We start from the raw sequence: 23680 nt of genomic DNA on the forward strand, positions 1-23680 counted from the left end.
TATTTTTTGTCACAAGTTAGCGGAAAATGATGATGATTTTATTTTTTTATTTTTTTCTTACAAAGTCTCATATTCCACCAACTTGCGACAAAAAATAAAAAATTCTAGGAACTCGCCATGCCCCTCACGGAATACCTTGGGGTATCTTCTTTCCAAAATGGGGTCACTTGTGGCGTAGTTATACTGTCCTGGCAATTTAGGGGCCCAAATGTGTGAGAAGAACTTTGCAATCAAAATGTGTAAAAAATGACCGGTGAAATCCAAAAGGTGCACTTTGGAATATGTGCCACTTTGCCCACCTTGGCAGCAAAAAAGTGTCACACATCTGGTATCGCCGTACTCAGGAGAAGTTGGGGAATGTGTTTTGGGGTGTCATTTTACATATACCCATGCTGGGTGAGAAAAATATCTTGGTCAAATGCCAACTTTGTATAAAAAAATGTGAAAAGTTGTCTTTTGCCAAGATATTTCTCTCATCCAGCATGGGTATATGTAAAATGACACCCCAAAACACATTCCCCAACTTCTCCTGAGTACGGCGATACCAGATGTGTCACACTTTTTTGCTGCCAAGGTGGGCAAAGGGGCACATATTTCAAAGTGCACCTTTCAGATTTTGCAGGCCATTTTTTACACATTTTGATTGCAAGGTACTTCTCACACATTTGGGCCCCTAAATTGCCAGGGCAGTATAACTACGCCACAAGTGACCCCATTTTGGAAAGAAGACACCCCAAGGTATTCCGTGAGGGGCATGGCGAGTTCCTAGAATTTTTTATTTTTTGTCACAAGTTAGCGGAAAATGATGATTTTTTTTTTTCTCTTTATTCCTTACAAAGTCTCATATTCCACTAACTTGCGACAAAAAATAAAAAATTCTAGGAACTCGCCGTGCCCCTCACGGAATACCTTGGGGTGTCTTCTTTCCAAAATGGGGTCACTTGTGGCGTAGTTATACTGCCCTGGCAATTTAGGGGCCCAAATGTGTGAGAACTACCTTGCAATCAAAATGTGTAAAAAATGGCCTGCAAAATCTGAAAGGTGCACTTTGGAATATGTGCCACTTTGCCCACCTTGGCAGCAAAAAAGTGTGACACATCTGGTATCGCCGTACTCAGGAGAAGTTGGGGAATGTGTTTTGGGGTGTCATTTTACATATACCCATGCTGGATGAGAGAAATATCTTGGCAAAAGACAACTTTTCCCATTTTTTTATACAAAGTTGGCATTTGACCAAGATATTTTTCTCACCCAGCATGGGTATATGTAAAATGACACCCCAAAACACATTCCCCAACTTCTCCTGAGTACGGCGATACCAGATGTGTGACACTTTTTTGCTGCCAAGGTGGGCAAAGGGGCACATATTCCAAAGTGCACCTTTTGGATTTCACCGGTCATTTTTTACACATTTTGATTGCAAAGTTCTTCTCACACATTTGGGCCCCTAAATTGCCAGGGCAGTATAACTACGCCACAAGTGACCCCATTTTGGAAAGAAGACACCCCAAGGTATTCCGTGAGGGGCATGGCGAGTTCCTAGAATCTTTTATTTTTTGTCGCAAGTTAGTGGAATATGAGACTTTGTAAGGAAAAAAGAAAAAAAAAGAAAAATCATCATTTTCCGCTAACTTGTGACAAAAAATAAAAAATTCTAGGAACTCGCCATGCCCCTAACGGAATACCTTGGGGTGTCTTCTTTCCAAAATGGGGTCACTTGTGGCGTAGTTATACTGCCCTGGCAATTTAGGGGCCCAAATGTGTAAGAAGTACCTTGCAATCAAAATGTGTAAAAAATGGCCTGTGAAATCCGAAAGGTGCACTTTGGAATATGTGCCCCTTTGCCCACCTTGGCTGCAAAAAAGTGTCACACATGTGGTATCGCCGTACTCAGGAGAAGTTGGGGAATGTGTTTTGGGGTGCCATTTTACATATAACCATGCTGGGTGAGAGAAATATCTTGGCAAAAGACAACTTTTCCTATTTTTTTATACAAAGTTGGCATTTGACCAAGATATTTTTCTCACCCAGCATGGGTATATGTAAAATGACACCCCAAAACACATTCCCCAACTTCTCCTGAGTACGGAGATACCAGATGTGTGACACTTTTTTGCAGCCTAGATGCGCAAAGGGGCCCAAATTCCTTTTAGGAGGGCATTTTTAGACATTTGGATCCCAGACTTCTTCTCACACTTTCGGGCCCCTAAAAAGCCAGGGCAGTATAAATACCCCACATGTGACCCCACTTTGGAAAGAAGACACCCCAAGGTATTCAATGAGGGGCCTGGCGAGTTCCTAGAATTTTTTTATTTTTTGCATAAGTTAGCCGGAAATTGATTTTTTTTGTTTTTTTCTCACAAAGTCTCACTTTCCGCTAACTTAGGACAAAAATTTCAATCTTTCATGGACTCAATATGCCCCTCAGCGAATACCTTGGGGTGTCTTCTTTCCGAAATGGGGTCACATGTGGGGTATTTATACTGCCCTGGCTTTTTAGGGGCCCTAAAGCGTGAGAAGAAGTCTGGAATATAAATGTCTAAAAATGTTTACGCATTTGGATTCCGTGAGGGGTATGGCGAGTTCATGTGAGATTTTATTTTTTGACACAAGTTAGTAGAATATGAGACTTAGTAAGAAAAAACAAAAACAAAAACAAACAAAAAATTTCCGCTAACTTGTGCCAAAAAAAATGTCTGAATGGAGCCTTACCAGGGGGGGGGTGATCAATGACAGGGGGGTGATCAATGACAGGGGGGTTATCAATGACAGGGGGGTGATCACCCATATAGACTCCCTGATCACCCCCCTGTCATTGATCACCCCCCTGGTAAGGCTCCATTCAGACGTCCGTATAATTTTTACGGATCCATGGATCGGATCCGCAAAACACATGCGGACGTCTGAATGGAGCCTTACAGGGGGGTTATCAATGACAGGGGGTGATCAGGGTGATCACCCCCCTGTCACTGATCACCCCCCCTGTAAGGCTCCATTCAGACATCCGCATGATTTTTTACGGATCCATGGATACATGGATCGGATCCACAAAACACATGCGGACGTTTGAATGGAGCCTTACAGGGGGGTTATCAATGACAGGGGGTGATCAGGGTGATCAGGGTGATCACCCCCCTGTCACTGATCACCCCCCCTGTAAGGCTCCATTCAGACATCCGCATGATTTTTTACGGATCCATGGATACATGGATCGGATCCACAAAACACATGCGGACATCTGAATGGAGCCTTACAGGGGGGTTATCAATGACAGGGGGTAATCAGGGTGATCACCCCCCTGTCACTGATCACCCCCCCTGTAAGGCTCCATTCAGACATCCGCATGATTTTTTACGGATCCATGGATACATGGATCGGATCCACAAAACACATGCGGACGTCTGAATGGAGCCTTACAGGGGGGTGATCAATGACAGGGGGGTGATCAGGGAGTGTATATGGGTGATTACCCGCCTGTCATTGATCACCCCCTGTAAGGCTCCATTCAGACGTCCGCATGTGTTTTGCGGATCCGATCTATGTATCCGTGGATCCGTAAAAATCATATGGACGTCTGAACGGAGCCTGACAGGGGGGTGATCAATGACAGGGTGGTGATCAATGACAGGGGGGTGATCAGGGAGTTTATATGGGGTGATCATGGGTGATCAGGGGTTTATAAGGGGTTAATAAATGACGGGGGGGGTGTAGTGTAGTGTGGTGTTTGGTGCGACTGTACTGACCTACCTGAGTCCTCTGGTGGTCGATCCTAACAAAAGGGACCACCAGGGGACCAGGTAGGAGGTATATTAGACGCTGTTATGAAAACAGCGTCTAATATACCTGTTAGGGGTTAAAAAATTAGGATCTCCAGCCTGCCAGCGAGCGATCGCCGCTGTGTGCGCGCGTTCACAGGAAATCCCGGCCCTCGCGAGATGACGCATATATGCGTGACTCTGCGCAGGGCCGCCACCTCCGGACCGCACATCTGCGTTAGGCGGTCCGGAGGTGGTTAAACAATAGCCTCTGCTATTTTTGCAAACTACACAAACACTTGAACTGTTGTTAATGCCCTGATTAATTGTTTGGAATACTATTTCTAGTTTTGAATCAGAGGTTTTAAACATTACCCTCTTGATTGTAAAACAGGCGTTGTACATTTGTATTGCTATTGTAAAAACAAAAACATAATTTTACTAAACCTCTGAATGGGGTGGAATTGGAAGGAAACACAATTCTGCCACAGTTTTATAGGTTTAGTTTTTAGGGTGTTCCCTATGTGGTTAAACTGACTTCTACCTTCATTCTTAGTAAAATTAAAGCATCACTACATTTAAATAGTTTTTGTTGTGTATTAATACTAATTTATGTCTACTTATTTATGTCTTACATGTTTATGTATAGAGAGCTGTGTGAGAGCTCATTTTTTGTGGGGAAATCAGTTGTTTTCAGTGATACAATTTCAGGGTGTGTATGTCTTTTTGATCACTTTTTTTTTGGGGGGGGGGGGAAGCAACAAAAAAAACTTCAAATCGGCCATTTTTTTTATTTTTTTATTTATTACAGCATTCACAGTACGTGCCTAAGATTTTCATTGTTTATTTTTTGTTATAGGGAAAGGGGGGGGGGGTGATTAGTATTTTTATTTTTTTTTACATTTTCCTTTTTTTACGTTTTTAACCGCTCTTAGGGATCTTGAACGTGCAATCTTTAGATTGCATTTCACATATTCTGTGATTTTACATAGTAGATTATGAGGAACTCAGTTTTTCCGCATGGAGCCCTGCCTTCTACAGGCTTCACAATTATAAATCTTCAGCACGCTCTAAAAACTTTAGTTCTTTATTGGAAAATCCTTAAAAACATTGTGTGCAATGATCAAAAAACAGACCTATGCATTTCGGACATTATTGGGGGCATTATGGTGAGCTTTACTACTACTGGGGGGCTAAGGGGAACATGCACTATTGGGGCATTATTACTATTAAGTGTGCTCTGGCAGATAATTATTTATATTGGTGGGATTTAGGTGAGCAATGTTACTTTGGTGGGCACTCTGGCACAGTATCAGTGGTACTAGTATTTTTCAGAGGACAGTTTCTGCAGTATAGTATTGGGAGCACAGTATTGGGGGTGGCATAATGGGGTGTTTTGAAGATGTGAAGATGATGGAAAAGTGGGAAACTAATGTCTGTTTGTCAATCTCTGCAGAGATGGGAGATGGCTGAAAAATCATCATGGAGGTCTGGTCTGAATGGAGAAGATGAGGAAAGAGAACATCTGCATCAAAGGTGACCTCACTGGATGTAAGAGGTATGTGGCGCTATGTAGGAGAGGAGATGCTCTGTCTCCTCCCCCTGCCATTTGCAGAAGAATGATTCAGAGCTGGGTGAGGACAGCCAAGGGAGGCAGGTGGTGGATGGTGGGGGGAACCACAGGCCTTGAGCAGGATCTGGGGAGGGAGGAGAGTGGAGAAGCTTCCTGGCTGTAGCCTGCTGTTGTCTATTGTATAATGTGAAGCAGGCAGTGCCTTCAGGACAGGCCCTCCCCTCTCTGTATGATGTGTAGAGCCAGGCCTCCACTCCGATCTACAGGCCTTAAATATGGCAAAGCTCCTCCTCCACTCCTCGTTTGGTGCCTTCAGGACTAGGAGGGAGGAAGTGAAACTGCAACAGCTTCTGCCACAGAGCTACATGGGGGGCAGTGTGAGTGTGAGTACAAGTACTTTATGTCGGGGCCCTGAGTATTGAGTACAGTGCATCTATGTAGGATGAGGGTGAGACTCCTCAACAATATAATTTCAGCTGTACAGTGTTTGTTGGGAGTGGCCTATTGTATGTAAGAGCAACTTATAACAATGAGCAGGGCCAATTTTTTTGCGTACCACACGCCACTTTTTTTCATTTCGGACTTTCCCTAGACAAAATTCCTGGGTGCTCCCCTGAGTAACCTTCCCTTTATGGGTCCAGACAAGTAGGGAGGTTTTCCAGCACCCCCCCCCCCCCCCTATTCTTGCACAATCCTTTTAAAGAAATAACATGGGAATCCAAAGCACCACTTCAGTTTCTTATGTAAATTTTCTCAAAAAAGCACATTATAAGTAAGTATTTCTATTTTTTATTTTAATAAATTCTAAAGGGGTATATGAAATATCATGTTGTCTAAATGTGTCCACTGCGTCTGCGCGAGATTACGGCACTGAGAAGAACTGACGTCAGGAATAGTGGAGTGAATAAATTAAGTGGTAGGCGGTGCTGGGCTCCGGATCGATGGGCGCATCTGGGCTCCAACATATTGTGGGACAACTCCTTGGGCTCCTGACAGAAGTAATTTACATATCAATAAGATCGCTTTTTATAAGAATCTAACACACATAGAGCATAAACAGTGGCATAATTTTAAACACTGCATGGAGACTAATGGGCACATATAAATATTGCTATATTGTTAATCCTGGTGACAGAATCCCTTTAATATGCCACTACTGTGGTGTATATCAGTTAATAAATGTCCCCTATATATGTATTGGAACAAAATACTTTATAGGAATATAAAAGGCAATCATATTAACTTCAAATTAAAACATACCTTTAAATGAAAGTTCATACTACTCATCAGGAAAGAGATTTTTTTTGTGACTGGGTGTCAAAAATGTTGCCACAAACAATATACCACAAAGCTTTTCTAAACCATGGATAAAGAAAGCCATACAGTATTGGGTTACATGTTGAATTTATGTATGAGAACGAATTAAATGCTTCAAAAACAAATGCTGGGGTACAGTAATTAATGAATGGGTCAATTATAAAAGCAACAGACAGAGGTAACCAACATGTAAGGAACACACCCATTAAAATAGCTAATTTTTTAGCAGCTTTTTGTTCTCTCTTCTTGGAAATATTGAGGGATGAATCAGTTTTGCTTTCAATGATCCATAATCCGTTAAATGTGATAGGACAGATATGAAAACATGTGACTAAAATGTAGGGATGAGCGAACCCGAACTGTATATAAAAGTCCGGGTCCGGTGTTCGTCGCTTTCTTGGCGCTTTTTGAAAGGCTGCAAAGCAGCCAATCAACAAGCGTCATACTGCTTGCCCTAAGAGGCCGTCACAGCCATGCCTACTATTGGCATGGCTGTGATTGGCCAGTGCAGGATGTGACCCAGCCTCTATTTAAGCTGGAGTCACGTAGCGCCGCACGTCACTCTGCTCTGATCAGTGTAGGGAGAGGTTGCAGCTGCGACTGTTAGGGTGAGATTAGGCAGTGATGAACTCCTCAAAAACACTTAAGTCAGTGATCGATCTACAGCTGTGGATCATTGAACTGCTGCTATTCAATTGCTCACTGTTTTTAGGCTGCCCAGAGCGTTTTTCAGTCACTTTTTTCTGGGGTGATCGGCGGCCATTTTGTGTCTTGTGGTGCGCCAGCACAAGCTGCCACCAAGTCCATTTAACCATCAATAGTGTGGTTATTTTTTTGCTATATCCTACATCAGGGGCAAGCTGCTACCAAGTCCATTTAACCATCAATAGTGTGGTTATTTTTTTGCTATATCCTACATCAGGGGCTTGGCTGTGCTTGCTATTTTATTGAAGGGTGAAATACAATTGCCAAAATAGCAGTAAAACAAAATCACTGAACTATAGTGGCCAATATGGGGGAACTGGCCAAGCCCCAAACACTGTAGCGTGTTTCTCATTGGGGGAGTAGTCCCACCGCATGTGGACTGCAGCAAACGACCATCCCGAGCAAATAACACATTCAATACATAGAAAATGTATTTGTAATTTATATGTATTGAATGTGTGCCTTTATCTGGCAATTGAACATTCTTTTGCACCTGGAGACCTCCATCACATGGTCTGATATGGGTGTGGCTTACAGTCTTGCTTTGTTCACATTGCATTAGTTGTCCTGCTATGCGGTTGTGTGGAAGCTTGGCTGTGAGCTGAATTTCATCATCTTCAGACCGTGTTCACACCATAGTTAGCGCACCAGAGTTAGCGCAGTGGTAGGACCCCTTGCCATGCTGAGTGACCGTGACGTGGTGCATGATGGGCTCCGATATCTTCCTGACAGGAATATATTGGCAAAAGTCTCAGCTTTTAATATCTGCTTGTATGACCAGCTAGTATAGTCAGTGACATATCCGTTTGGTGCATTTCCAAAATAGCAGTACCCTAAATCTGGTGTTTCAGCTGTGGCCAGCCAATTGTACTACTGTCTGCTGTCTGGCAAAGGATATATTTTTGTTCTGGGTTGAAATACAATTCCCAACTTAGCAATTTTCTAAATTAGTGGTTTCTGCTGTATCAGGGCTACTTTAAATCTATTCATTAAAAGGGTATATTAGATTCAAGGGGCTGATAGGGTCATTCTCAATAACTTCACACACACGCTACTGTGCAATTCCAAGTCTAATTCTGTCTGTAAACGTATACCTGTCACCCAGCACCTAAATAATAGGCCTCAAATTTATATTCATCTAAATCTGTGCTTATTGCTGAGGCTGGTCAAGTTATTTTGGGTCCGTCAAAGCACAGTTTTTGTTCTGGGTTGAAATACAATTCCCAACTTAGCAATTCTCTAAATTAGTGGTTTCTGCTGTATCAGGCCTACTTTAAATATATCCCTAAAGGGTTTATTAGATTCAAGGTGCAGATAGGGTCATTCTCAATAACTTTACACACGCTACTGTACAATTCCAAGTCTAATTCTGTCTGTAAACGTATACCTGTCACCAGGCGCCTAAATAATAGGCCTCAAATTTATATTCATCTAAATCTGTGGTTATTGCTGAGGCTGGTCAAGTTCTTTTTGGTCCGTCAAAGCACAGTTTTTGTTCTGGGTTGAAATACAATTTCCAACGTAGAAATTCTCTAAATTATTGGTTTCTGCTGTATCAGCCTACTTTAAATCTATCCCTAAAAGGGTATATTAGATTCAAGGTGCTGATAGGGTCATTCTCAATAACTTCACACACACGCTACTGTGCAATTCCAAGTCTAATTCTGTCTGTAAACGTATATCTGTCATCCAGCGCCTAAATACTAGGCCTCAAATTTATATCCTGCTAAATCTGTCGTTACTGCTGTGCCGTTATTAGTGTAATATGATACCTAAATAGATAGCCAGATAGTGTTAGGTGTCTGTAAAAAAAAGCCTGAATTTGAATTCAATACATTGGGCCAAATAATATTTTTCTTATTGTGGTGAACGGTAACAATGAGGAAAACATCTAGTAAGGGACGCGGATGCGGACATGGTCGTGGTGGTGTTAGTGGACCCTCTGGTGCTGGGAGAGGACGTGGCCGTTCTGCCACAGCCACACGTCCTAGTGTACCAACTACCTCAGATCCCAGTAGCTGCCATAATTTACAGCGATATTTGGTGGGGCCCAATGCCGTTCTAAGGATGGTAAGGCCTGAGCAGGTACAGGCATTAGTCAATTGGGTGGCCGACAGTGGATCCAGCACGTTCACATTATCTCCCACCCAGTCTTCTGCAGAAAGCGCACAGATGGCGCCTGAAAACCAAGCCCATCAGTCTGTCACATCACCCCCATGCATACCAGGGAAACTGTCTGAGCCTCAAGTTATGCAGCAGTCTCTTATACTGTTTGAAGACTTCGCTGGCAGGGTTTCCCAAGGGCATCCACCTAGCCCTTCCCCAGCGGTGGAAGACATAGAATGCACTGACGCACAACCACTTATGTTTCCTGATGATGAAGACATGGGAATACCACCTCAGCACGTCTCTGATGATGACGAAACACAGGTGCCAACTGCTGCGTCTTTCTGCAGTGTGCAGACTGAACACGAGGTCAGGGATCAAGACTGGGTGGAAGACAATGCAGGGGACGATGAGGTCCTAGACCCCACATGGAATGAAGGTCGTGCCACTGAATATCACAGTTCGGAGGAAGAGGCAGTGGTGAGACCGAGCCAACAGCGTAGCAAAAGAGGGAGCAGTGGGCAAAAGCAGAACACCCGCCGCCAAGAGACTCCGCCTGCTACTGACCACCGCCATCTGGGACCGAGCACCCCAAAGGTAGCTTGAAGGAGTTCCCTGGCATGGCACTTCTTCAAACAATGTGCTGACGACAAGACCCGAGTGGTTTGCACGCTGTGCTATCAGAGCCTGAAGCGAGTCATTAACGTTCTGAACCTTAGCACAACCTGCATGACCAGGCACCTGCATGCAAAGCATGAACTGAAGTGGAGTAAACACCTTAAAAACAAGGAACTCACTCAGGCTCCCCCTGCTACCTCTTCTGCTGCTGCCGCCTCGGCCTCTTTTGCTCCTGCCGCCTCGGCCTCTTCCTCCACCTCTGGAGGAACATTGCCACCTGCCGCCCAGCAAACAGGGGATGTACCACCAACACCACCACCTCCGTCACCAAGCATCTCAACCATGTCACACGGCAGCATTCAGCTCTCCATCTCACAAACATTTGAGAGAAAGAGTAAATTCCCACCTAGCCACCCTCGATCCCTGGCCCTGATTGCCAGCATTTCTAAACTACTAGCCTATGAAATGCTGTCATTCAGGCTGGTGGACACAGACAGCTTCAAACAGCTCATGTCGCTTGCTGTCCCACAGTATGTTGTTCCCAGCCGGCACTACTTCTCCAAGAGAGCCGTGCCTTTCCTGCACAACCAAGTATCCGATAAAATCAAGTGTGCACTGCGCAACGCCATCTGTGGCAAGGTCCACCTAACCACAGATACGTGGACCAGTAAGCACGGCCAGGGACGCTATATCTCCCTAACTGCACACTGGGTAACTGTAGTGGCGGCTGGGCCCCAGGCGGAGAGCTGTTTGGCGCACGTCCTTCTGCCGCCAAGGATCGCAGGGCAACATTCTTTGCCTCCTGTTGCCTCCTCCTCCTACTCGGCTTCCTCCTCCTCTTCTTCCACCTGCTCATCCAGTCAGCCACACACCTTCACCACCAACTTCAGCACAGCCCGGGGTAAATGTCAGCAGGCCATTCTGAAACTCATATGTTTGGGGGACAGGCCCCACACCGCACAGGAGTTGTGGCGGGGTATAGAACAACAGACCGACGAGTGGTTGCTGCCGGTGAGCCTCAAGCCCGGCCTGGTGGTGTGCGATAATGGGCAAAATCTCGTTGCAGCTCTGGGACTAGCCGGTTTGACGCACATCCCTTGCTTGGCGCATGTGCTGTATTTGGTGGTGCAGGAGTTCATTCCCAACTACCCCAACATGTCAGAGCTGCTGCATAAAGTGCAGGCCGTCTGTTCGCGCTTCCGGCGTTCACATCCTGCCACTGCTCGCCTGTCTGCGCTACAGCGTAACTTCGGCCTTCCCGCTCACCGCCTCATATGCGACGTGCCCACCAGGTGGAACTCCACCTTGCACATGCTGGACAGACTGTGCGAGCAGCAGCAGGCCATAGTGGAGTTTCAGCTGCAGCACGCACGGGTCAGTCGCACTGCGGAACAGCACCACTTCACCACCAATGACTGGGCCTCCATGCGAGACCTGTGTGCCCTGTTGCGCTGTTGCGAGTACTCCACCAACATGGCCAGCGGCGATGACGCCATTATCAGCGTTACAATACCACTTCTATGTCTCCTTGATAAAACACTTAGGGCGATGATGGAAGAGGAGGTGGCCCAGGAGGAGGAGGAGGAGGAGGAAGAGGGGTCATTTTTAGCACTTTCAGGCCAGTCTCTTCGAAGTGACTCAGAGGGAGGTTTTTTGCAACAGCAGGGGCCAGGTACAAATGTGGCCAGCCAGGGCCCAATAATGGAGGACGAGGATGAGGAGGAGGTGGAGGAGGATGAGGATGAAGCATGGTCACAGCAGGGTGGCACCCAACGCAGCTCGTGCCCATCATTGGTGCGTGGCTGGGGGGAAACGCTGGACGATGACGATACGCCTCCCACAGAGGACAGCTTGTCCTTACCTCTGGGCAGCCTGGCACACATGAGCGACTACATGCTGCAGTGCCTGCGCAACGACAGCAGAGTTGCCCACATTTTAACCTGTGCGGACTACTGGGTTGCCACCCTGCTGGATCCACGGTACAAAGACAATGTGCCCACCTTAGTTCCTGCACTGGAGCGTGATAGGAAGATGCACGAGTACAAGCGCACGTTGGTAGACGCGCTACTGAGAGCATTCCCAAATGTCGCAGGGGAACAAGTGGAAGCCCAAGGCCAAAGCAGAGGAGGAGCAAGAGGTCGCCAAGGCAGCTGTGTCACGTCCAGCTCCTCTGAGGGCAGGGTTAGCATGGCAGAGATGTGGAAAAGTTTTGTCAACACGCCACAGCTAACTGCACCACCACCTAAAACGCAACGTGTTAGCAGGAGGCAACATTTCACTAACATGGTGGAACAGTACGTGTGTACATCCCTCCGCGTACTGACTGATGGTTCGGCCCCATTCAACATCTGGGTCTCTAAATTGTCCACGTGGCCAGAGCTAGCCTTTTAAGCCTTGGAGGTGCTGGAGCGTTTTGTCTGAACGTTTATTCAGCACGGCAGGGGTCGTCATTACAGACAAACGCAGCCGCCTGTCTACAGCCAATGTGGACAAGCTGACGTTCATAAAAATGAACCATGCATGGATCCCACAGGACCTGTCCATCCCTTGTGCAGATTAGACATTAACTACCTCCCCTTAACCATATATTATCATACTCCAGGGCACTTCCTCATTCAATCCTATTTTTATTTTCATTTTACCATTATATTGCGGGGCAACCCAAAGTTGAATGAACCTCTCCTTTGTCTGGGTGCCGGGGCCTAAATATATGACAATTGACTGTTCCAATGTTGGGTGACGTGAAGCATGATTCTCTGCTATGACATGAAGACTGATTCTCTGCTGACCTGAAGCCATATTCTCTGTTACGGGACCTCTCTCCTCTGCCTGGGTGCCGGGGCCTAAATATCTGACAATGGACTGTTCTATTGGTGGGTGACGTGAAGCATGATTCTCTGCTATGACATGAAGACTGATTCTCTGCTGACATGAAGCCAGATTTTCTGTTATGGGACCTCTCTCCTCTGCCTGGGTGCCGGGGCCTAAATATATGACAATGGACTGTTACAGTGGTGGGTGACGCGAAGCATGATTCTCTGCTATGACATGAAGACTGATTCTCTACTGGCATGAAGCCAGATTCTCTGTTATGGGACCTCTCTCCTCTGCCTGGGTGCCGGAGCCTAAATATATGACAATGGACTGTTACAGTGGTGGGTGACGTGAAGCCTGATTCTCTGCTATGACATGAACACTGATTCTCTGCTGACATGAAGCCAGATTCTCTGTTACGGGACCTCTTTCCTCTGCCTGGGTGCCTGGGCCTAAATATCTGACAATGGACTGTTCCAGTGTCGGGTGACGTGAAGCAGGATTCTCTGCTATGACATTAAGACTGATTCTCTGCTGAGATGAAGCCATATTCTCTGTTACGGGACCTCTCTCCTCTGCCTGGGTGCCGGGGCCTAAATATATGACAATGGATTGTTCCAGTGGTGGTTGACGTGAAGCCAGATTCTCTGCTATGGGACCTCTCTCCAATTGTTATTGGTTAATTTTTATTTATTTTATTTTTATTCCCTATCCACATTTGTTTGCAAATGGGATTTCCAGAAATTCGCTCATCGCTAATTATCATCTTTGTCTAGAGCTGGTTATTGACTAGACAGCAAAATAGGTCTGATTTCTGCAGCTTATTGTCTTGTTAACTGGTGACACTGTCATTCAGAACCATAACCATGAAAGACAAGACTTACAGAAAAGGGTCACTTACAACTTCTAGTGTAGAGCTAGATTTTAGGAAAAACATGTAGTAAAGATTGTTTCCAAAATTAAACAAGTACCAGAAGTAAAGTACAATACCTGACAGTGACTTGTAGAGTAGCTGTGTAAAATAAAGAGCTCCGACCTCTATACCGTCATTTTATATCATATGTTGGGATGTCAGGAGTAGAGTTGAGCGAACACCTGGATGTTCGAGTTCGAGAAGTTCGGCCGAACTTCCCGGAAATGTTCGGGTTCGGGATCCGAACCCGACCCGAACTTCGTCCCGAACCCAAACCCCATTGAAGTCAATGGGGACCCAATCTTTTCGGCACTAAAAAGGCTGTAAAACAGCCCAGGAAAGGGCTAGAGGGCTGCAAAAGGCAGCAAAGTGTAGTTAAATCCCCTGCAAACAAATGTGGATAGGGAAATGAATAAAAATAAAAATAGAATAAATAAAAATTAACCAATATCAATTGGAGAGAGGTCCCAAGGCAGAGAATCAGGCTTCATGTCACCCACCACTGGAACAGGCCACTGTCAATATTTAGACCCCGGCACCCAGACAGAGGAGAGAGGTCCCATAACAGAGATTCAGGCTTCATGTCATAGCAGAGAATCAGGCTTCACGTCAGCCAACACTGGAACAGTCCATTGTCATATATTTAGGCCCTGGCACCCAGACAGAGGAGAGAGGTCCCATAACAGAGATTCAGGCTTCATGTCAGCAGAGAATCAGTCTTCATGTCATAGCAGAGAATCAGGCTTCACGTCACCCAACACTGGAACAGGCCACTGTCAGATATTTTGAGGCCCCGTCACCCAGACAGAGGAGAGGTTCATTCAACTTTGGGTTGCCCCGTGTTGAGGAAGGGTTGAGACGTATGCATATATATCCATGCATGCCTGCAAACACGTGCGGGCATGTATGGTATATATGTGCATACATTAACGGCAGCATCATGGGACGATGTGCGCAGATGTGCCCAGCATCTGCGCACGTCTGCCCATGGTGATCCCCAGGGGCTCATGGTGGCCCCTGTGGGAAATATGTGCCTCCTTTAGACCGTGCCCCTTATAATATATATATATATATATATATATATATATATATATATAGCTGTGGCCCCTTATAACATATATATATATATAATCCCACTTAGAATACATTACATAACTATGCCCCTTATATGTCTTCCTGATAATATATATACACATATATATGTGTATCCCCCCCCCCTCCCTATACCTGAAACTAGGTGCATTGGTGTGAATGTGCCCCAAGCATTCACACAGATGCAATCTGGTTGATATAACAGCTGATTAGTATCTAGTCCTCTTTTGTTCAGGCCCCAAAGATTCAGACTCTCTGGCACCGTTGTCAGGGGGCTTTCAAATTAAAGACATCATAAACCTGTTCAACACCTCTGCCCCATGGCCATGCCCCTACTCCCAGCATTTTGGGACTGGGGGGGGGACTCTTGGGATTTGAGTAAGGCACACTATGATGTCACATGCCTGAGGAAGGAGGAGGGGGGCTGCTTTGGGCTATAATAGCCCAAACAGGACAAAGGTGGGCTCTCTTGCAACCAGGATAGAATCAGACACACATGGGAGAGAGCAGCTACATGATGGCCACCTGGAAAGGCCTCTGGAAGGATTAAGTATCAACCCTATAACCCCTGATCTACCCCCTTATTATCCCCTATCCCACCAACGATATTGTTTATATTGTAGTGTGCTGCTATAAATATATATATCTATTCTATTGATATAGATATATATAATTATAAGCAATGCCTGATCCCTGCTACCGCTGACCCTGGTCCCTGTTGTGTCCCTGCTGTGTCCCTGATACCCTTGCCTCTGACTTCCACCCGTGGTTAACCCTTACAGTGCCCAGCCACCCCCCCCCCCCTTTGGACACTGGCACCCCAGCAGCATTGCTGCTGTCCTTAACCCCTGCTCTGCTGCCACAGTACAGAGCGCCCCCCTCTGTGGACCCTGGTAACTCAGCAGCATTGCAGCTGTCCTTAACCCCTACCCTGCTGCCACAGTACAGAGCGTTAACCCCTTCAGTGCTCTGTTATCTGTAGAGCATGCCCCTGCTCTGCAAACAACCCTCTAAGGCCCCATGCACACGGCCGTGTTTCACAGCCGTGTGCGGGCCGCGGAACCGCGGCCTGGATCCCTCGTGTGAGATGGAGCGCACGGCGTCACTGGTTGCTATGACGCCGTGCGCTACCTGCTGCCGGCCGCTATACAGTAATACACTGGTATGATCTATACCAGTGTATTACTGTACTGTGCCGGCAGCAGGGAGCGCACGGCGTCATAGCAACCAGTGACGCCGTGCGCTCCAGCTCACAGGAGGGATCCAGGCCGCGGTTCCACGGCCCGCACACGGCTGTGAAACACGCCGTGTGCATGGGGCCTAACCCTGTATTCCTTGGCCTGCAGGTATTAACCCCTGCAGAGCCACTGTTGTCTTTAACCCCTTGTACCCCGTAGGGACAGTGATCAGTCAGACGGGTGGGTTGTTATATACTTGTATGTGTGAATTGTATAGATAGTTTATGGGTGGAATCTGGGAATGTGTAGTGTAGTTTAGGCTGTGTATTTACTGTATATCGTGTGCGTCAGGTATTAATAAATACTGTTATATTTGTACCCTTTGTGTAGCGTGTACTTGTTAGCGGTAGTGAGTTAGTTTGGCGCATGCAGCTAGCGTAGTGATTAGTGTAAAGTATAGCAAAAGTATTGTGTAATTATTATATAAAGGCATAAATAGGCAGAGTCATCAATAGACGGCTCTTCCTGTTTATGAATATTGATTATCAATATTTGCATACATATTGGTGATTAATATTCCCCCTTTACACCCCGCAATATAATGGTAAAATGAAAATAAAAATAGGATTAAATGAGGAACTGCCCTGGAGAACAATAATATATGGTTAAGGGGAGGTAGTTAACGTCTAATCTGCACAAGGGATGGACAGGTCCTGTGGTTCATTTTTATGAACGTCAGCTTGTCCACATTGGCTGTAGACAGGCGGCTGCGTTTGTCTGTAATGACGCCCCCTGCCGTGCTGAATACACGTTCAGACAAAACGCTGGCCACCGGGCAGGCCAGCACCTCCAAGGCATAAAAGGCTAGCTCTGGCCACGTGGACAATTTGGTGACCCAGAAGTTGAATGGGACCGAACCATCAGTCAGTACGTGGAGGGGTGTGCACACGTACTGTTTCACCATGTTAGTGAAATGTTCCCTCCTGCTAACACGTTCCGTATCAGGTGGTGGTGCAGTTAGCTGTGGCGTGTTGACAAAACTTTTCCACATGTCTGCCATGCTAACCCTGCCCTCAGAGGAGCTGGCCGTGACACAGCTGCCTTGGCGACCTCTTGCTCCTCCTCTGCCTTCGCCTTGGGCTTCCACTTGTTCCCCTGTGACATTTGGGAATGCTCTCAATAGCGCGTCTACCAATGTGCGCTTGTACTCGCGCATCTTCCTATCACACTCCAGTGCAGGAAGTAAGGTGGGCACATTGTCTTTGTACCGTGGATCCAGCAGGGTGGCAACCCAGTAGTCCGCACAGGTTAAAATGTGGGCAACTCTGCTGCCGTTGCGCAGGCACTGCAGCATGTAGTCGCTCATGTGTGCCAGGCTGCCCAGAGGTAAGGACAATCTGTCCTCTGTGGGAGGCGTATCGTCATCGTCCTGCGTTTCCCCCCAGCCACGCACCAGTGATGGGCCCGAGCTGCGTTAGGTGCCACCCCGCTGTGAACATGCTTCATCCTCATCCTCCTCCACCTCATCCTCGTCCTCCAGTAGTGGGCCCTGGCTGGCCACATTTGTACCTGGCCTCTGCTGTTGCAAAAAACCTCCCTGAGTCACTTCTAAGAGACTGGCCTGAAAGTGCTAAAAATGACCCCTCTTCCTCCTCCTCCTGGGCCACCTCCTCTTCCATCATCGCCCTAAGTGTTTTATCAAGGAGACATAGAAGTGGTATTGTAACGCTGATAACGGCGTCATCGCCACTGGCCATGTTGGTGGCGTACTCGCAACAGCGCAACAGGGCACACAGGTCTCGCATGGAGGCCCAGTCATTGGTGGTGAAATGGTGCTGTTCCGCAGTGCGACTGACTCGTGCGTGCTGCAGCTGAAACTCCACTATGGCCTGCTGCTGCTCGCGCAGTCTGTCCAGCATGTGCAAAGTGAAGTTAGACCTGGTGGGTACGTCGCATATGAGGCGGTGAGTGAGAAGGCCGAAGTTACGCTGTAGCGCAGACAGGCGAGCAGCGGCAGGATGTGAACGCCAGAAGCGCGAACAGATGGCCCGCACTTTATGCAGCAGCTCTGACATGTCGGGGTAGTTGTGAATGAACTTCTGCACCACCAAATTCAGCACATGCGCCAGGCAAGGGATGTGCGTCAAACCGGCTAGTCCCAGAGCTGCAACGAGATTTCGCCCATTATCGCACACCACCAGGCCGGGCTTGAGGCTCACCGGCAGCAACCACTCGTCGGTCTGTTGTTCTATACCCCGCCACAACTCCTGTGCGGTGTGGGGCCTGTCCCCCAAACATATGAGTTTCAGAATGGCCTGCTGACGTTTACCCCGGGCTGTGCTGAAGTTGGTGGTGAAGGTGTGTGGCTGACTGGATGAGCAGGTGGAAGAAGAGGAGGAGGAAGCCGAGTAGGAGGAGGAGGCAACAGGAGGCAAAGAATTTTGCCGTGCGATCCTTGGCGGCAGAAGGACGTGCGCCAAACAGCTCTCCGCCTGGGGCCCAGCCACCACTACAGTTACCCAGTGTGCAGTTAGGGAGATATAGCGTCCCTGGCCATGCTTACTGGTCCACGTATCTGTGGTTAGGTGGACCTTGCTACAGATGGCGTTGCGCAGTGCACACTTGATTTTATCGGATACTTGGTTGTGCAGGGAAGGCACGGCTCTCTTGGAGAAGTAGTGCCGGCTGGGAACAATATACTGTGGGACAGCAAGCGACATGAGCTGTTTGAAGCTGTCTGTGTCCACCAGCCTGAATGACAGCATTTTATAGGCCAGTAGTTTAGAAATGCTGGCATTCAGGGCCAGGGATTGAGGGTGGCTAGGTGGGAATTTACTCTTTCTCTCAAATGTTTGTGAGATGGAGAGCTGAATGCTGCCGTGTGACATGGTTGAGATGCTTGGTGACGGAGGTGGTACATCCCCTGTTTGCTGGGCGGCAGGTGGCAACGTTCCTCCAGAGACGGAGGAAGAGGCCGAGGCGGTAGCAGCAGAAAAGGCCGAGGCTGAGTGAATTCTTTGTTTTTAAGGTGTTTACTCCACTGCAGTTCATGCTTTGCATGCAGGTGCCTGGTCATGCAGGTTGCGCTAAGGTTCAGAATGTTAATGCCTCGCTTCAGGCTCTGATGGTACAGCGTGCAAACCACTCGGGTCTTGTCGTCAACACATTGTTTGAAGAAGTGCCATGCCAGGGAATTCCTTGAAGCTGCCTTTGGGGTACTCGGTCCCAGATGGCGGCGGTCAGGACAAGGCGGAGTCTCTTGGCGGCGGGTGTTCTGCTTTTGGCCACTGCTCCCTCTTTTGCTACGCTGTTGGCTCGGTCTCACCACTGCCTCTTCCTCCGAACTGTGAAAATCAGTGGCACGACCTTCATTCCATGTGGGGTCTAGGACCTCATCGTCCCCTGCATCGTCTTCCACCCAGTCTTCCTCCCTGACCTCCTGTTCAGTCTGCACACTGCAGAAAGAAGCAGCAGTTAGCAGCTGTGTTTTGTCATCATCAGACACGTGCTGAGGTGGTATTCCCATATCCTCATCATCAGGAAACATAAGTGGTTGTGCGTCAGTGCATTCTATGTCTTCCACCGCTTGGGAAGGGCTAGGTGGATGCCCTTGGGAAACCCTGCCAGCGGAGTCTTCAAACAGCATAAGAGACTGCTGCATAACTTGAGGCTCAGACAATTTCCCTGATATGCATGGGGGTGATGTGACAGACTGATGGGCTTGGTTTTCAGGCGCCATCTGTGCGCTTTCGGCAGAAGACTGGGTGGGAGATAATGTGAACGTGCTGGATCCACTGTCGACCACCCAATTGACTAATGCCTGTACCTGCTCAGGTCTTACCATCCTTAGAACGGCATTGGGCCCCACCAAATATCGCTGTAAATTCTGGCGGCTACTGGGACCTGAGGTAGTTGGTACACTAGGACACGTGGCTGTGGCAGAACGGCCACGTCCTCTCCCAGCACCAGAGGGTCCACTAACACCACCACGACCATGTCCGCGTCCCTTACTAGATGTTTTCCTCATTGTTACCGTTCACCACAATAAGAAAAAAATTATTTGGCCCAATGTATTGAATTCAAATTCAGACCTTTTTTTTCAGACACCTAACACTATCTGGCGATCTATTTAGGTACCGTATTACACTAATACAGGCACAGCAGTAACGACAGATTTAGCTGAATATATATTGTAGACTTAGTATTTAGGCGCTGGATGACAGGTATATGTTTACGGACAGAATTAGACTTGGAAATGCACGGTAGCGTGTGAAGTTATTTAGAATGACCCTATCCACACCTTTAATCTAATATACCCTTTTATGGATAGATTTAAAGTATGCTTGACACAGCAGGAACCACTGATTTGGGGAATTGCTAAGTTGGGAATTGTATTTCAACCCAGAACAAAAACTGTGCTTTGGCGGACACTAAATGAATTGACCAGCCTCAGCAATAACCACAGATTTAGCTGAATATAAATTTGAGGCCTATTATTTAGGCGCTGGGTGACAGGTATACGTTTACGGACAGAATTAGACTTGGAAATGCACGGTAGCCTTTGAAGTTATTGAGAATGACCCTATCCGCACCTTCAATCTAATATACCCTTTTATGGATAGATTTAAAGTAGGCCTGATACAGCAGAAACCACTGATTTAGGGAATTGCTAAGTTGGGAATTGTATTTCAACCCAGAACAAAAACTGTGATTTGGCGGACACTAAATGAATTGACCAGCCTCAGCAATAATCACTGATTTAGCTGAATATAAATTTGAGGCCTATTATTTAGGCGCTGGGTGACAGGTATACGTTTAGGAACAGAATTAAACTTGGAAATACACGGTAGCGTGTGAAGTTATTGAGAATGACACTATCCGCACCTTCAATCTAATATACCCTTTTATGGATAGATTTAAAGTAGGCCTGATACAGCAGAAACCCCTGATTTAGGGAATTGCTAAGTTGGGAATTGTATTTCAACCCAGAACAAAAATATATCCTTTGCCAGACAGCAGACAGTATTACAATTGGCTGGCCACAGCTGAAACACCAGATTTAGGGTACTGCTATTTTTTTCAATTGTATTTCGCCCCTCAATAAAATAGCAAACACAGTCAAGCCCCTGATGTAGGATATAGCAAAAAAATAACCACACTATTGATGGTTAAATGGACTTGGTGGCAGCTTGTGCTGGCGCACCACAAGACACAGAATGGCCGCCGATCACCCCAGAAAAAAGTGACTGAAAAACGCTCTGGGCAGTCTAAAAACATTGATCAATTAAATAGCAGCAGTTCAATGATCCACAGCTGTAGATCGATCACTGAATTAAGTGTTTTTGAGGAGTTAATCACTGCCTAATCTCGCCCCCTCACAGTCGCAGCTGCAACCTCTCCCTACACTGATCAGAGCAGAGTGACGTGAGGCGCTACGTGACTCCAGCTTAAATAGAGGCTGGGTCACATGCTGCACTGGCCAATCACAGCCATGCCAATAGTAGGCATGGCTGTGACGGCCTCTTGGGGCAAGTAGTATGACGCTTGTTGATTGGCTGCTTTGCAGCCTTTCAAAAAGCGCCAAGAAAGCGACGAACACCGAACCCAAACCCAGACTTTTACGAAAATGTTCGGGTTCTGGTCCGTGTCACGGACACCCCAAAATTCGGTACGAACCTGAACTATACAGTTCGGGTTTGCTCATCCCTAGTCTTGAACTCCAGATTAACCCTGGCTCCTCAGATAAATCAGGTGGTTAGTACCTGCCACTACCAGCTGAAACTTCTGAGGAGGATCTTAAAATACATTGAATTCCCTCTCAGGAAAGAGTTGGTCGGAGCAGCGATCAGCAGTCGGTTGGACTATTGTAATGCCTTGTACATAAGACTCCCTAAGAAGAACTTGCATAGACTTCAACTTGTACAGAATGCCGCAGCAAGGCTACTAACGGGTGTTGCCGGCCGAGAGCATATCACTCCCTCTCTTAATACCTTGCATTGGCTCCCTGTCCAACAACGGGTGATGTTCAAGATTGGATGTTTCATGCATAGGGTATTCCATGGTGTGGGGCCCTTGTACCTGCAACCTAAATTCACCAGGTACGTTAAGGACATTGAGGTCTAGTAACTCTGCAAATTTTACCTTCCCACAAGTTAATAAGATCAGACGTGGAGGTAGATCCTTTTCGGCTCAAGGGGCCAGATTTTGGAACCACCTACCTCTGGCCCTGAAAATGATTCCCAGTCTTCTCTTATTCAGATATGCACTGAAAACCTTACTTTTCAAACAGGCGTTTGATCTTCCTATATAACACTTATTTTTGGTTCATATAATTTTGGGGTTTTCCTAAATCTTAGTTTATAAATTCACGGTTGGTAATATCACTTCTATTTTAAACATACCTTTCCCTCACGTTTATTAATTTTTGTTCTCTTCACATTTTCTATTTCTTGTCCGAACACTTTGAACCTTGAGATCCCCCTACCTTCCCTCCCTTCCCTTTTTCTTAATTTTCCATTTGATAAGTGCTAGGAAATTGGTCTCTGGAATAGGTGCCTTATTCTCTAGGCCTTTGCAGCCCATGGCAAAGTGTCATGACTTCTTTTCAGCCAGCTAAGCGCATCAAGGCCCTAAGGGTAAGACTGCGTGTACACAAGACTATGCATCATCATTGTGATCAAAAACGGATCCGGTTTTGCGGTCTGCACATGCGCAGACCTTTAATTATGTGAAAAAGATAAATACCGGATACGTTTTCTGGATGATCCGGTATTGCAATGCATTTGTGAGACAGATCCGTATCCGTCTGCAAATGGTGTCTGGAACAGCCTGCCGGAATCAAACATCGTAGTACACAAGTACACTAATTGGTGTAAAAGTACAAAAAGTTGCAAATTCTGTGCAAATAAGCCCAAAAAGCCACAAAACCCAATTTTGCTATTTTTTTTAAAGACAGAGTTCTTGAGTGAAGGGCTTGATAAATTATTCCACCCCACCACCACAACTATGTGTACTCTACATATGGAGTGTAATGGAGCTTTCTACACTTTTTTTCTTATTTCAAATGCATACAGAAGTACAGTAGAGGCATTCACACCTATATGGCACTACTTACAGCTCCATACAGAATAGAGAAATAAGACTTTCTCATCTGTCGACTGCTTCTATAGAGCTTTTATTTGCAGTTACATTTTTGTTGGTGCTGCACTGCCTAATATCACATTTGCTCTCTGCCATTCTACAAACTGGATTCCCAAAAAGTTGGGACACTATACAAATCGTGAATAAAAACTGAATGCAATGATGTGGAGGTGCCAACTTCTAATATTTTATTCAGAATAGAACATAAATCACGGAACAAAAGTTTAAACTGAGAAAATGTACCATTTTAAGGGAAAAATATGTTGAATCAGAATTTCATGGTGTCAACAAATCCCCAAAAAGTTGGGACAAGGCCATTTTCACCACTGTGTGGCATCTCCCCTTCTTCTTACAACACTCAACATACGTCTGGGGACCGAGGAGACCAGTTTCTCAAGTTTAGAAATAGGAATGCTCTCCCATTCTTGTCTAATACAGGCCTCTAACTGTTCAATCGTCTTAGGCCTTC

The sequence above is a fragment of the Bufo gargarizans genome, chromosome 4 (assembly GCF_014858855.1).
Source record: "Bufo gargarizans isolate SCDJY-AF-19 chromosome 4, ASM1485885v1, whole genome shotgun sequence".
Lineage (NCBI taxonomy): Eukaryota > Metazoa > Chordata > Amphibia > Anura > Bufonidae > Bufo > Bufo gargarizans.